Source organism: Leptodactylus fuscus, chromosome 11 (genome assembly GCF_031893055.1).
Source record: "Leptodactylus fuscus isolate aLepFus1 chromosome 11, aLepFus1.hap2, whole genome shotgun sequence".
Lineage (NCBI taxonomy): Eukaryota > Metazoa > Chordata > Amphibia > Anura > Leptodactylidae > Leptodactylus > Leptodactylus fuscus.
Window position 1 is genome coordinate 28,418,471 of NC_134275.1, and position 10,632 is coordinate 28,429,102.

General features: G+C 44.7%; 1 pseudogene; it reads left to right on the plus strand.

The window, feature by feature from the left end:
• The first annotated feature begins 5,791 nt into the window (after window positions 1–5,791).
• Window positions 5,792–6,293, plus strand: LOC142185168 (large ribosomal subunit protein P1 pseudogene; annotated as a pseudogene).
• Window positions 6,294–10,632: the final 4,339 nt, after the last annotated feature.

A 10,632-nucleotide genomic window follows, 5' to 3' on the forward strand; every position in this document is an offset into this window, starting at 1 on the left:
TAAGTTTAGACTTGTAAAGTGTGCAAACCGCACTAAATTTGTCATGTAACTGACATGAAAATGATGGGTCTATATATTTGCTGTTCATTTTGATGAAAATCAGCCGGTCAGCACTGTCAGCTGACAACCGGCTGTGCTTATCCGTGATGATGTCACCGCCTGCGCTGAAGACCCTTTCTGATAACACGCTGGCGGCAGGGCAGGAAAGGACCTCCAAGGTGTATAGGGCAAGTTCCAGCCACAAATCTAACGTGTAGACCCACTAAATGTAGGGCACAGAGGAATCGAAGAGGACAGGTCTGTACTCTAGGTACTCCCGCAACATGCGCCTATACTTGTCCCTCCTGGTGACACTAGGCCCTGCACTGACTATACTGCTGGAATGGTTCTGCTCCTATTCCCGACTCCTCAGCGTACAATGTGTTATCACTGATGGCGATGAGAGATTCTCGCATCACACACAAGAGCGGGATTGTTACACTCACGAGTGTGTCGTCACAGCTGACCCTCTTGGTGGACTCCTCAAAGACACGAAGAGATCTCGCATAAGTCTAGCCAACATGGGTGAGTTTTGCGCGAGTGGCTAGAACACGGAAAATCTTTGGCCTTGCTCCCTCTGGACATGCCTCTGCCTCTAGCCACTGCTGCTGCACTTGCATCTACATCTACACTGCTTTTGCCCTTAGACATAACCCCTGGACATGCCTCTGCCTCTAACCACCTTTTTTCCTGCTTAGCTTGCCTCCACATCTACACTGCTTTCACGCTAGACATTACCCCTGTCCATGTCGGGTCGGTGGCCTCGTCGTCCACCAACTCCTCTTCCAATTGCTCACTCTCTCCTTACTGCAAACCACACATAACCACAGCTTGCCCTGACAGCAACTGTGTCTCGTCATCATCACCAAAGCCCAGAAACACTGGTTGCGGGTCCACAACCACAAAATTGGTAGGAAATTGTGGAAAAGCAGCTGGAAGCATTATCCGCTAGCCATTGTAACACCTATTCCTGGTGCTCGGGCCTGGTCTGCATTGTACCCTGCACCCTGCTTTACGCAGTTGTCATATCAGGAATTGTGTTGAGCGCATGCTAATGTTTCTTTCGGTTTAAAGTTATGTTTCTGTCCATATTAATGTAGAGGAAAGAAGTTTTCAAATTATTTATCCATTTTCATAGAGGTTCTAGTGAGTTTGTAAAGTGTCCAATGGAAAGGATAGGATAGGATTTCACATAAGTCTGCCACCCATGGGCACTCATGGTGTAGAAACTGAGGGGGCTGACTTTGATGAACCCTTGGGTTTTGGATATGGAACTCCATCAAAGGTCTCTGCTGCTCACACACCCTGCTTAACATATGGTATGTAGGGTTTAAGCATGTGGTGACCTTGCACAACAGCCAGTGCTTCAGGCAGATTTAGGCATTGCTGGAGTGTACTGAGCTAGCAGCATCTACTGTAGACTTGCCAAAGTGGGTGCACAAGTGCAGAACTTTCACCAGTAGCTCGAGAACATTGTGGTATGTTTTTAAAGACCGTTACACCAATAAGTTGAAAACGTGGGCCAGACATGGACCGTGTTGGAGGCTGGCAAGCTCCAGAGTCACTACCAGGTTCCGGCCATTATCACACACGAAAAAATGCCTGGGCCCAGGTGCAGCGGCACAAACCACATTGCCGTCTCATCCAGGGTGGCATCCCTCACCTCGGAGGCAGTGTGATGTCTGTCCCCCAAGCTGATGAGCTTCAGCACGGCCTGCTGACATCTCCCCACACCAGTGTTGCAGCGTTTCCAGCTCATAGCTGGGGTCGATTTAATGGTGGAGGAGGAGGGTGGTGTTTCATCACTCCTGCCAGGAATATTGGGCGGGGAGATAAGGCAGGCCGCCACAGTTTGCGACCCGGGCCCAGCCTCAACTACATTCAGCCAGTGTGCCGTGATTGAGATGTAGCGTCCCTGGCCGTATGCCCTTGTCCACGCGTCGGTAATCAAGTGGAACTTTGTGCAAAGCGCAGAACTTAGGGCCCGCCTGATGTTACGGGACACACACTGGTGCAAGGCTCAACTCACCCTAAGGGCCAAAAACACTGCTGGTGAATTTTGTTCAGTTCCAAAGGACTCTGTGTTTAGATTTGGCTCAGTCGCAGCTCCAGAACATGCCTTGGAAGGCAAGGTTTCCTTTAGTGGCTCCATCTCAGCAGGATGATAATAATGAAGCTTGGTGTCGGAAGGGAAAGTGGTTTCTGATCTACATCTGAACTACTGGAGCATGTTGTTTGGACTATTAACACCTGATCAGAACCCTGTAGAGGTAATGTAGAGTCCAAAATTAGAGGACCATTACTGGTAGTAGTTGTTTCAGCCAATTCTCCACCTTTGCGGTCCTCTAAATAAAAGTTACCCCCAGGACTTGATGCTAAAATGTTATCAATTTCCCATTCACAATTAAGGTCAATATCTGGGTCCTTACGCCAATCCACTGCATCAATCCCACACAATGAGAGTGATGGTTCTAGAACCACCGTTTTAGGGGCTAACAATGTTAAAGAGGCTAACACTCTGCTGGTGCAAGGCTCTACTCACTGCAAGGGACAAAAACACTGCTGGTAAGAGGCTGAAGTCACCTAAAGGCCCTCAATCTCTGCTGGTAGCTCAGCTTATGGGCCACATCACACACACATCCACAATGACAGTTCAGGGTGGGTACTGTTGGATTTCCCATTGCCTATTCCATCTGTGGTTGTCATGGGCATGACGTGATTTAAAGAGGTGCTTGGTAATTTTTCTTTAGCGTCAAAATTGGGTTTCTGTCCATTCAATTGGGGAGGAAAGAAGGTTTCCAGGTATTTTCCCACTTTGATAGAGTTTTTTTTGAGTGTGGAAAGTGTGTAGTTGATAGGCTGTGATGGTGGGGTAAAACTGTGACTTGGGCTTGTTAGATGCCCCAGGCATGCTTCCCCTGCTGTCCCAGTTGCATTGCAGAGGTGTTGGCATCATTTGCTGAGGTGTCATAGTGGACTTGGTGACCCTCCTGAGTCGAATTGTGGTTTCGCCTGAAACAAAGCATTTTTCCCCATAGACTACAATGAGGTTCGACATTCGTTCAAATAGTCGAATATTGAGCGGCTATTCGAAACGAATATCAAATATTTCACTTTTCGCTCATCTCTAGCGGCCACCCATTTTTCATTTGTAGTGTTGCCCATCCATTTTTGTATCTGTATTCACTACAAAGACTTCAGTTGCATCTTTTTGACCCATTATTGTGTCAGCGCCTGGGCCCACCGACACACTCTGAATTGCCCACTTACTTACTTGTATAGGTAATTACATTTCAGTATGGCTGAAAATAACCTGGATTATATATTTAAGACGATGCTGAAGCCCGCGTTTAATATTTTACTGTCGTCGTTCCATTTAGGAGCGAAATAAACATAAAAATGAGTGCAAAATGGTTTAACATATATTCTCATGCCGCGGTACATAAAATATAGACACCAAAGTACTAAATTATTACTTAAAATAAAACTTTAATCCTTCGTCATTGGCCGCCGATGCTCATTTCCACAGCATACATTCATAGGATAGAGAGCACCTTTAAACATTGATGTGATTAAGGCCTTATCCTTGTAAGTTTAGTCGAAAAAACAAAAGAGACTGAAAAAAATGTAATGTCACAATATGGCATTTCCACACACAGACAATGAGGGAGCTTGTAGCTACTGTTTTCTTGCTAAAGGCAATAGTTTAGTAGGGACCATTAAAGGCCTCTCGAGGGATCTACCTACCAGAATAATAGCTATCTTTTTTGACAATAGCTATGAGAGCAAAGCTTTGCTGCTGACAGCTTAAACTACCGGTGGACAGTAAAACTTAGCTGAGGTGCAGCGAAAGCCTTCAGATCCAGCTACAGACAGACATGTTTCTAAAACACTTTATATAACTTTATTTTTTTAGCTTAGTTTTTTTTTTTATTAACCAACATATCGGCTTGCCACGAGAGCACTGAATCTCAATTAGATGTGGTTCGTTGTTAAAATACTGGAAGATGCAGAACTACAAGTAAAAGAGTCCTATCTTAGTAACATCTCATATGGTTCCCAATCTGCTTGGGTCAAAGAGATGCCAAGTGGCAATATGCCCACTTGTCAGTATCAATATGTCAGCTTATCCAGCTTGGCAATAGCGTGAGGAGGTTTCTTTTAGCTTTTTCCAACCTTCGGCAGTGACTTATGGTGGGTTGATTTTTTTTAAAATTGGAGCCATTTTTAGGGAGTTTTCATGATTTTAGCATCCCTGATGGCTTAGGGTAGTAAAGGGGTTAAAGGGGTTATTCACTTTATAATATTGATGGCCCATAATTTGGTTAGATCATCAATATTAGATCTGCTGGGAACCTGTGGATCTGCTGCACTGTGACAGCCACACTGTTTCTTTGGGGAGCAAAGTGTTGCAGAATCTTTATGTATGGCTGCTTTGCCCCATAGACTTCCTCCTGGAGCTGTGTTGTCCTGGAGCAGCTGATCTGCGGGGTTCCAAGGATTCAGACCCTTATAGATCTAATATTGAAGACCTATTATAAAGCTACTGTAGGTCATCAATATTGGAAAGTGATTAACCCCTTTAACTGTAAAATTCCTTGTGGACCTATGTAGTGAATGACTCAGTTCCAAATACAGGTTTCCCCTTTGGGGTTCTGTCATCCTTGTTGGGGGTAGGTTTCACGAGAGGCATCCAGTTATCATATCTCTTAACTTTCAGAGGACACAAAGAGGGACAACCACACTGCGACAAGCCCATTAATGTTAAGCTATACCTCTAGGCACAATCATTCCCACCATCTCCCTTTGTGCTCTCCAGCACAATAATAGTGCTCTCTAGAGATGAGCGAACACTGTTTGGATCAGCCGTTCCGAACAGCACGCTCCCATAGAAATGAATGGAAGCAGCTGGCACGTACACTTTGCCGGTGGCCCGTTGCTTAAACCCCCCGCGTGCCGGCTACGACCATTCATTTCTATGGGAGCGTGCTGTTCGGAACGGCTGTTCCGAACAGTGTTCGCTCATCTCTAGTGCTCTCCTTTGTATAACACACATTGATGATCAAACATTTGGATAAAAAATTGATCAGCACCAAACCAAATAAATTAATTAATACAAAATATAACTTTTAATCCTAAATATAACTTTGCATTTTAAAAAATCCATAGGTCTAGTAATCGGGAAAAAATGCATTTTTCACTATTATTTGACCTATGGATTTTTTAAACTGAAGATTAAAAGTTATATTTTGTATTAATTAATTTATTTGGTTTGATGCTGATCAAGTTTTTATCCAAACTTTTGACTATTTTCAGGGCTTTGAGGCCATGGCCATCTGTCTTTTTCTTGCACCTCCAACTATAAGCATGGACTTTGGTCTGGATATCAGTTTTGTGATTGTTTTTACACTTTCATGATGCCTCTTTAGCTCTCTCCAACACAATACAATGCTTCCTTAATTCTCCCACATCATATAAGGCTTGTAACTTCTAGGCCTAGGGCAAGCAGACTTACATATAATTGGAAGCGGCCATTTTCTCGTGGCCTCGTGGCCCACGGCCTAGAAATTACAAGCCTCCACCGGAAGAAGACGCGGTGAAGACTTTGCTGCAAAAGAAGAGGAGACGGCGCTGGAGAGAGTTCTCTCGCAGCATTAGGCGAATGGCGGCGCGAAGAAGACAATGAAAGGTAGGAGACAAATAGCCTTTCTTAAGGCTATTCCGACGTGTTAGAAAAAAAAGTGGTTCTTTGCCTTAGTGACGGCAGCAGTATAAGGTGCTCGGTTCTTCAGCTGAAGCTAAGGCCTGGTGTCCATCCGGCGACTAGCACCGTGTAACTCAGCCATCCGCCTCCACACGAGCGCCCACTCATCTCAGCCATGGCCACCGTCTCTGAGCTCGCCTGTATTTACTCCGCTCTCATCCTCCATGATGACGATATCACAATCATGGAAGACAGGATCCTCGCCCTGATCAAGGCGACTGGAGTCAGCGTGGAGCCGTTCTGGCCAAGCCTCTTCGCCAAGGCTCTCAACAATGTCAACATTGGCAGCCTGATCTGTAACGTGCTGGCGGTGGAGCCCCCGCTCCTGCTGCCGCTGGCGGTGCTGCTCCAGCTGAAGAGAAGAAAAAGGAGGAAGAGAAGAAGGAAGAGTCTGAGGAGTCTGATGATGACATGAGTTTCGGTCTTTTTGACTGAACTATTTTGTAAGAGGACTTGTAATAAAGAGAATCTAGCTAAAAAAAAAAAAAGAAAAAAAAGTGATTGAATGATAGGATCCCTTTAATGTCCTCCCTTCATTTGCCCCCAGTTTAATGTCCCTCATTTTCCTGCCCCAAGTTTAATGTCCCCCCTTCCTCTACCCCCGGTTTCATGTCCTCCCTCCATCTCTGCCTCAGTATAATATCCCCCCTCCATCTCTGCCCCCACTTTCATATCCCCATCCATCTCTGCCCCCAGTATAATTTCCCCTCTCCATCTCTGCCCCCAGTATAATGTCCCCTCTTCATCTCTGCCCCCAGTATAATGTCCCCTCTTCATCTCTGCCCCAGTATAATGTCCCTCTTCATCTCTGCCCCTAGTATAATGTCCCCTCTCCATCTCTGCCCCAGTATAATGTCCCGCTCCATCTCTGCCCCAGTATAATGTTTCCCTACCATCTCTGCCCCCAAAATAACGTTCCCATTTCATCTCTGCCCCTAGTATAATGTTCCCCTTCCATCTCTATCCCCAGTATAACATTCCCCTTCCATCTCTGCCCCTAGATTAATGTTCCTCCTCAATTTGTTGTCAAAGTTTATAACATAAAAACACTGATACTCACCTTTCCTCGATCTCCTGCCATTCTGTCTGCAGTCTCAGCTTCAGTGCTGAGCTTCGTCTCTGGGCGCAATGTGATGATGTCACTCACATCGTGCCCAGAACCGGAGCTCAGCGCTGAGCCAGGAGCTGTCAGCCGACAGCTCCTGCTTCCTTCAATACTGTATTCAACTCATCTGCGTCTTCTGGATGCAGATGAGTTGAAACCAGGACACACATCCCGCTGACCGGGACTGCGAGACATGACCCTGAATCCAGGAATGTCCCACAGAATCTGAGAAGGTTGGGATGAATGTATTCAGTAGTTTAGTATCTCAGCTTCTTGTCTGTGATCTTCCATGTCCTCTTTGCTTCAGTTCTACTATATTAACAGAAACAGGAACTTCCTACTCTGCTACTCTGCCTCCCACCTTTTTTGACAACATAACACTATCTTTAGGGGGCGTTCATCCTACCGGTGTTGTCCGCCAAGGGGTTTCTGTTCTAAACCTGGGGAAACTGGACAGGGGACAGCTTGCCGGTGGGCAGCTTTAAAACTCAATCATTTGAGTGGGTTTTTAAAGGTAACTCGCGGTGTCCATATGCAGCCTCTCCGCCTGGAGACCTTTTTTTTTTTTGCACAGACACAAAGTTGTACATGCAGGATTTTGTGAATGCCTCCTTAGAGACAGAAGCTCATGCAGTAATAAACATATACACAGTTGTTGTTGCAATACAAGCAATCAGCAGTGATTCTGGGTGCATGACATCACCAAAGGAGACCAAGACCAAGAGTGCTGGACACCGTGAGGAGGCCCAAAAGAGGTCAGGGAAGGTGAGTATAATTTTTTTTTTTTTTTCTTTTCACCTCCTCTGGGCTTCCACCTATTATACTATGGGGTCTGAAGATTTTATATATATATATATATATATATATATATATATATATATATATATATATACAGTCCTATGAAAAAGTTTGGGCACCCCTATTAATCTTAATCATTTTTTGTTCTAAATATTTTGGTGTTTGCAACAGCCATTTCAGTTTGATATATCTAATAACTGATGGACACAGTAATATTTCAAGATTGAAATGAGGTTTATTGTACTAACAGAAAATGTGCAATATGCATTAAACCAAAATTTGACCGGTGCAAAAGTATGGGCACCCTTATCATTTTATTGATTTGAATTCCCCTAACTACTTTTTACTAACTTACTGAAGCACAAAATTGGTTTTGTAACCTCAGTGAGCTTTGAACTTCATAGCCAGATGTATCCAATCATAAGAAAAGGTATTTAAGGTGGCCAATTGCAAGTTGATCTCCTATTTGAATCTCCTCTGAAGAGTGGCATCATGGGCTACTCAAAACAACTCTCAAATGATCTGAAAACAAAGATTGTTCAACATAGTTGTTCAGAGGAAGGATACAAAAAGTTGTCTCAGAGATTTAACCTGTCAGTTTCCACTGTGAGGAACATAGTAAGGAAATGGAAGACCACAGGGACAGTTCTTGTTAAGCCCAGAAGTGGCAGGCCAAGAAAAATATCAGAAAGGCAGAGAAGAAGAATGGTGAGAACAGTCAAGGACAATCCACAGACCACCTCCAAAGAGCTGCAGCATCATCTTGCTGCAGATGGTGTCACTGTGCATCGGTCAACTATACAGCGCACTTTGCACAAATAGAAGCTGTATGGGAGAGTGATGAGAAAGAAGCCGTTTCTGCACGTATGCCACAAATAGAGTTGCCTGAGGTATGAAAAAGCACATTTGGACAAGGCAGCTTCATTTTGGAAACAAAAATTGAGTTGTTTGGTTATAAAAAAAGGCGTTATGCATGGCGTCCAAAAAGAAACAGCATTCCAAGAAAAACACATGCTACCCACTGTAAAATTTGGTGGAGGTTCCATCATGCTTTGGGGCTGTGTGGCCAATGCCGGCATCGGGAATCTTGTTAAAGTTGAGAGTCGCATGGATTCCACTCAGTATCAGCAGATTCTTGAGAATAATGTTCAAGAATCAGTGACGAAGTTGAAGTTACGCCGGGGATGGATATTTCAGCAAGACAATGATCCAAAACACCGCTCCAAATCCTCAGGCATTCATGCAGAGGAACAATTACAATGTTCTGGAATGGCCATCCCAGTCCCCAGACCTGAATATCATTGAACATCTGTGGGATGATTTGAAGCGGGCTGTCCATGCTCGGCGACCATCTAACTTAACTGAACTTGAATTGTTTGTCCAAAATACCTTTATCCAGGATCCAGGAACTGATTAAAAGCTACAGGAAGCGACTAGAGGCTGTTACCTTTGCAAAAGGAGGATCTACTAAATATTAATGTCACTTTTCTGTTGAGGTGCCCATACTTTTGCACCGGTCAAATTTTGGTTTAATGCATATTGCACATTTTCTGTTAGTACAATAAACCTCATTTCAATCCTGAAATATTACTGTGTCCATCAGTTATTAGATATATCAAACTGAAATGGCTGTTATAAACACCAAAATATTTAGAACTAAAAATGATTAAGATTAATAGGGGTGCCCAAACTTTTTCATAGGACTGTATATATATATAAAAATAATTATAATAATTTACAGCAATGTATATCAAGGCAGTCATTTTAGTTCGTACAAGACTAATCCCCAATTGTTTGGTTTCGATGAAAACTGAACAATGTGTGATATTCAACTTGAACCCCCTCAGAGTGAATTGGTTCACCCATCACTAATACCATGTCAAGCAAATAGCTGGTTTGGATGGATCCTGGCAGGAGGAATTCTGAATATAATGTAGCATAACATCAGTGGTGTAACTACCGCTGCAAGATTTTTTCCCTATTTACTTATCAATCCTGGCAGAGGCCGGAATCGGTAAGGGACGCCACGGGCCCCACAAACATCATTATTATTCTCGGGGGTCTTTTTAGACCCCCGAGTATAATGATCGGAGGGCCAGGAATGGTATGAAAACATAAAAAAACGTGTTACTTACCTTTCCACGCTCCAGGCAGATTCGGGTCTACTTCTGGACACTCTCTGACGTCACATGACCCGGACGTCATTAAAGAAGGCCGACGCCACCGAGGAGTGCAGCGGAGCCATAGATGGATAAGTAACTTTGTTCTTTATGTTTGTATCTCCTCTCGGTCTCCAATTATACTCTGGGTTCTGAAAAAACCCAAGAGTATAATAACTGTACATGGGTGTCCACAGTGCAGGGGTGAACCTACCTTTTTTGCTGCCCGAGGCGGACGACAGAAAGCGCCCCCCCCCCCCCCTCCCCGGAGGAGGGGGTGGAGCGGAGGGGGCGTGGTGGAGCGGCGTTACCAGGCAGAGAGCAGACAGGGAGAGGACCTGCTCTCTGCCTGAGCGTGAGGGGAGGCCGCTGGAGCAGCGCTGCGTCCACAGGGCCTCCCCAATCCACCGCTTGCTTCCTGTGCCGGGCTGCCGAGACAGTGACGCTAAGCCAGGCTCTGTCCCACAGTGGGACATAATACTGTATGCAGGGGCCACTATGCGACATAATACTGTGTGCAAAAAATGTAAGAGTTCCGCTCACACCGGCCAAGGATCCAGGAGACGTCCAATATAAAATTTAACTTTTATTTACATCTTCTAAAATAGTTACAATCAGTAGCCAAGGAGCTTTTAGAGTCAAATAGAGCTACGCGTTTCGGTACACATGTACCTTCGTCATTGCATGTGATTCTCCAGGCTAAAGGATGGGTCTAGCCCAGGGGTCCTCAAACTTTTCAAACACGGGGCCAGTTCAGTGTCCCTCAA